This window comes from Haliotis rubra, unplaced genomic scaffold (assembly GCF_003918875.1).
Source record: "Haliotis rubra isolate DU_JTF1 unplaced genomic scaffold, ASM391887v1 Scf467, whole genome shotgun sequence".
NCBI lineage: Eukaryota > Metazoa > Mollusca > Gastropoda > Lepetellida > Haliotidae > Haliotis > Haliotis rubra.
In genome coordinates, this window is record NW_025767154.1 from 617,309 (window position 1) to 623,471 (window position 6,163).

Consider the following 6,163-nt stretch of genomic DNA (forward strand, 5'->3'; position numbering starts at 1 on the left):
TTGATAGGTTACTCAAATAATTTATCACATTGTCACTTAATTCTCTAGTCAGAAAAACTAGTCACGTACGTATCAGGTGATAATATTTTATAATTCAAGGTGCCACAGTTATATAACAGCTGTATGGTTATTTGTAAAATGGTGTGGCTGAAAAAGTGATATGTAATAGACCATATACCAAACTGTCTAAATAAAATGTTTTTGCAAAGATTTTGTGTAGTTGATTTTTGACTTACGACACTTACCCATTTGCACCTCATTAGTGAGAACGGGCGATATACAACACAACAACTCACTGCCTTGTCCTGAATGATCACAAAATTTTCCGTTACCATCATCTTTCAATCTCAAATTTTCCGTTACCAGTGTTAAAGAATCTGTGACATTTCTAAAATATTATTTTAGTGAAGTTGATGATGAAATATTGATATATATGACACAATTTTATGTGGAAAACTTGACGTAATTCGTTGTGAATATTATAGTCTTTAATACCACAAACTAAAGATATAATTACCATTTATCTTATCATTACACAAATCATTGCAAAGACTCTGTGACAAATCACAAAGACTCTGTCACAAATCATGAAGTTTCTGTCGCAAAAATCACGAAGACTCCACTCTAACTGTCACCAAGTACCCTACCAGTGCCACTGATGGTGTTCAAGTGACTTTCTGTAAAGTGCTATCTGTGAACTGACAAACATGTGATGTAAAATAATATGGTGCTTTCTCTCATATACTTGATAGGTACATGTATATAAATTATTGTTTTTGATAATATTCACAAGTAAATGTGAAAATATATGTTGATGTACATGTATATGTTGATGCAATATGTCTTAATTTAAAAATCATAATTCATTACATCAATTAATAAAACTACAGTTAATACCTGATGTTGTCTTTTTTATCTGGGCACATACCATTATTATCAAAGGTACAGCTTAATTAGGCCTTATGCAAACAACTATAAAATGTGTTGTTTTAAGCGGTCTGCTTTTTGGGGAGGTCTGTCTTACGGGAAGATACCTTAGCGATAGTAAAAGCACTCAAACAGTGGACTGCTACACAGGAAGAGTATTATGCTGGCAGCAGACAACTCTACAGTGGTCGCGTACATCGACAAACAAGGATGGACAAGATCTCAACATCTTCTCCAGATAACTCAGCAGCTATTTTTGATCACGGACTCGATTAATTGTTTTGTAAGAGCTCGACACATACCGGGATCAGTGAACATTCTCGCCAACTCCTTGTCCAGACAAGATTGAGTGATCACAACGGAATTAACCTTGCAGTATTGATAGACATTCCTTTGCAACTTCCTCTGTGGCACAATCTCCTGAGACAGCCGAAGTCGAACAGATTCTACAACAACGTCCACCAGCTTCGTCTACACGTGTAGAAACATACAGTAGCAGAGGGTGCAATATAAATGAATGCATAGTAAATAATATCACATCTGTAATGCAGAGGATCTCATATTCATGGCATGGTATATATACATGGCAAGGTATTTTGTTGCTGTTTGATTTTGGGATGCCATTAGGGTATAGAATTTGTCTAGTCGGGGGTTCAAGTAGAAATATTTCTTTATGTATTCTTTTCTGATATTTGCATACAATGGACAAACAAGCAAGAAATGATATTCATCTTCTACCTCCTGATAAGTACACTATTTACACAATCGTTTTTCCCGTGGTATCCCTAAATACCTACCTTTTTCTATTAGAAGATCATGGGAAGTACATCTGAAACGGGCTAGTGCTGTTCTGAATTTCTTAACATAATGTCTAGAAGATATGTTTCTGTAAGAATGAATGATTTAAAACGGGAGTATATGGTTTAACCTATTGTGTAAACATAGTGAAAAGTACCTCTTTTGAAAATACATATCTTTTAGCCTTTGCGTTAAATCATATATAAAATACTCTGGTGCTGTTACATTTTGTTCTCTCCAGATGTAAACATAGCCGCAAGACTGAAGTATCTTTCTGACACCAGAGGTCCAGTTATTTTTAACTCTATCATCGTAAAGCATCAGTTCTGTATACACAATGCCATTTAGAAAGTGGTCAAATGTAACGTATGTTATATTGGGATTACTCCTTCTTTGTAAAGTATAGATTCTAGTACTTATTTTAGGTTGAGTCCCATCCAGGATTCGAACCCACACCCTCAGAGTCAGACACCTAATTGCCAGTCCACAAAGTCTGCCGCCTAACCTGCTCAGACACCGTGGCTTACACCAAAATGGTAGTCTGACAACTGATAGTCTACTCCTCTGATAAGTATAAACTAGCACAACACGGCCGAAAGCTATGAATACACAATGCCATTTAGAAAGTGGTCAAATGTAACAAAATTATGTTATGTTTGGTATAATATGGTGTGATCATAAAACTTCGATCGTAACATAACTTCGATCGGCCATTTTGAATGCTTATTCTCGCGGTACCTGACGAGATATGACGTTACCTGGCGCTTTGATCTGCTGCCGACACCGATTTTTTTCGCCTGGACCGAAATATGCTTCGTGTCAAGTTCATCAACGTAAGTTATTGCTTATATACTACAAGTTATACATAACCAATCATAGATCACTAATGTAACTTTTCAACCCATATAAAATGCAAATAATTACGTAATGACATGAAGTATATGTGTGTGAGACCCATCGTCTGCTTTGTTTACCTTGTCACTATAAAAGTCACGTGACCTGGGTCCGGCAGCTCTTGCCGAGTTTTAAAACTATGGAAGCCCAGTAGGGCCATCTCTTATCCTCTTTGTACATAAATTTCGTACGTTTCATACGAGTAATAAAGGAATGCAGGTTGGTATAATTTTTTTGTATAGGTTCTGCTTGATGGAGAAAAGACTGGGAGAGGCTATCAGGAAAGCTGCCAGTACATTCTCCGTTCCCTTTGCAACACTCCATGATCGTATAAGTGGCAAGATTTCTATTGACTGTTGTACAGTTGGACGGGACCCGCTTTTGTCTATGGAAGAAGAAAAGGGATTGGTGTCACATATTGATGCTATGGCCAACTTTGGATATGGGTACACTCGAGCTGAAGTTACCACTCTAGCTACAGATCTTGCCATTCATCTGGGCAAGAAGACACATGACGACAAGCCCCTATCACTTCAGTGGTTTTACAGTTTCATGAAGAGATGGCCTGACCTACGTGTGAAGAAACCATGTTCACTAGAACTACAGCGGGCGAAACCAACATCTGAAGAAACTGTAACACATTACTTCGATGAGCTTGGACACATTATGAATAAATATAACTTGAAGAACAGCCCTCATCGTATCTACAATGTTGACGAGAATGTTTTGTCGAGAACCACTCTCCTCCATCAGTCATTTCATCCAGCCAGTCTACACCAGTTGCAGTTGTATCCCCTCGATCAAGTACAACAACCGTTATTGGTTGCGGAAGTGCTTCTGGACAATCCATTCCACCATACTTTGTCTTCAAAGGGCAACGGATGCGCAATGAACTGATGACAGGATGTACACCTGGATCAACCGGCACTGTTAGTGATTCTGGTTGGTCAAACAGCGAGATTTTCCAGCAGTACCTACAGGACCATTTCTTGAAACATGCTGTCGCGGCATCTGCAGATTATCCACTACTTGTACTGTATGATGACCATAAGTCACACGTATCTCTTCCTCTGATCAACTGGGCACGTGATAATCACATACTCCTGTTTGTATTGCCGGCACATACATCCCATGTATTACAACTTATGGATGTTGGCTGCTTCGGACCCTTTGCCAAGATTTATAACAATCTACGCCACAAACATATGCGGGACCATGCATCAAGCTCTGTTGACAAGCATTCTGTGTGTGAACTGGGTTGTAGAGCATATAATCTCGCACTAACACCAGCAAATTTGCAGTCTTCATTTAGGAAGTGTGGTATATCCCCCTGGCTGCCGAGTTTTTTTTCAGGCGCACATTTTCATACGGTTTGAAAAGTGATCGTTGTGCGAGAATTGCGCTCGCGTGGTCCTGGATCTACGTACGGCTATAAAATTACACAGAAATGTAGAATATTAAATTTCCTATCCGTTGGTATAAATATAAGTGCAACTACCTCGGCGGTTTGAGAAATAGACACTGCTAAATGTCCAATTTTTTGTTATGCGTTAAAAACAGTAATTTTATCCGCTTTTATCGCGCACCGATAAAAGCAGTGTGCTACGAATTTTTTAATGGGGCATCTTTACGGAAAGTGTGAGCGAAGAAAATACAGCCTGATATCTGAACGACATAAGTGTATATGAATTGGGTTTATGTGCTTGTGCATAGCGTTATACGCTCAACATTAAAAATGACTCGCAATAAATGTCAAAAATGTATTTTCTTCTATGACGTCAAACGACGAAAGAGAGGTCATACACGTATAATGATAAGGGGGCATAACTCCGTTATGCGTAACACTAGGTCAATGTACCTCAGATCACTTGGAGAAAATGTGTTGTGGATACGGACGCTATATTTTCGTTATTTTATATTCATGGTGAACCTCACTATTCCAATTCAAAGTTCCCCAATGTGAACGGATGTGCTTTGGTAGTTTCACAATTTATAAGAAAAGATGACAACGTATTACATGTGATAGCACGTACTAAAGGATTTGAATGGCCCTATCCGATATATAAGTTAGTTCTTAGATTCCCATATTCTCCTGTTTGTGTAGATGTAATTTGACTAATTTTGCATCGTTATTACCAGAGTATTAGCCATATCTTCAAATGTAACGAAATTGCTGAAAATAATACAACATTTTAGTTGACGTCATTGCTTGTTTTATGCATTTTGCGACGTTGGAAAACGACGACATTGGCATTCTGATTAGTATACATTGTGTATATCTCACTTAATTTCCATTCATTGTATAAAAGGTCTAGACTTCTATGTCAGAATTTAACACTCTTTAGACAAAACATAAAATGACTGATTTTTCCATTTAAATAGTGTCCTGAATATATCAACAATTAGACAGTTTGACAGCGTATCTTATTTTGTGACTAACACGCGCACCTGTTTGGCATCAATTTAACGTAAATAAAAATAATATTTCACAACACCCGAATATTTTGTTTGGGATAAGAATTTTGTTTGTTTATGATTATTTCTCTTCATACATATGAAATGAAAGGTGCATAAAGATAGCTTTTGATATATGGAACTATATATTAGAATATGGATATAAGATTTGTCCGAATTAACACATGAGATGGCATATATATTTTTCAACAATTTTCCTATCAGTAGTTAGAGTTTGATATCCTGTCATCACAATATTATTTAATCGAATATGAATTGAATATATTATCGAAAACAATGATAGAGAATCATAAAATGTTGCCAACAAACGCGCACCTTGCCGATCTATATGCATCATTCTTTTGTCTATAAAACGACACAAAATTATGCATGAACAAGACAATTCCTTTAAATATGTGTGCATGTACATTTCATACCATATATAAATCATTGTCATTAATATTATCAGTTTTGCATATAAGGTTGAATTATATCACCGTTCATTAACCTGTTCATATGAAATTGCAATATTAGTCCAAATAAATTGAATATTGTACATCATAGGAACTAAAGTAATTGCAGTTATGGCTACGTTTGATCTTCTAACACTTGTGTAAAGGTTTAAAATATGGTGTATTGCAATAAATATGTCAATTTCTTATGTAAATATGATTCAAACAATCAAAAACTTTCAAAGAATAAAACACCGTAAACCCTATATGCATGTATATGATATGATATTGAACAAGGCTAATATCTGACAGTGTACATCGGAAGGATATGGCGATTGTGTTTACTCTTGTTCAACCGACCTTCACCTCAAAGAAATTGCCTAATATGTACAACAATGTTGACGTATGACATCACTACCGCCGACCGATTTCTTACAAAATGGAGGCTTTGCTGACAAGGGTTCACAGGATTTTGCGAGGACCCTTCCATTGATTCAGGGATCGTTTGTACATAAATATGAGATGTAAGTAATCAGAATGATTCTGACTATCTGTGTATTGTTATATGTTTTTATCGTTTTCACTATAAGTAAGAGAAAAGGCCAGAAATGCAGATAATTACCGTTGTCGTTCTCCGT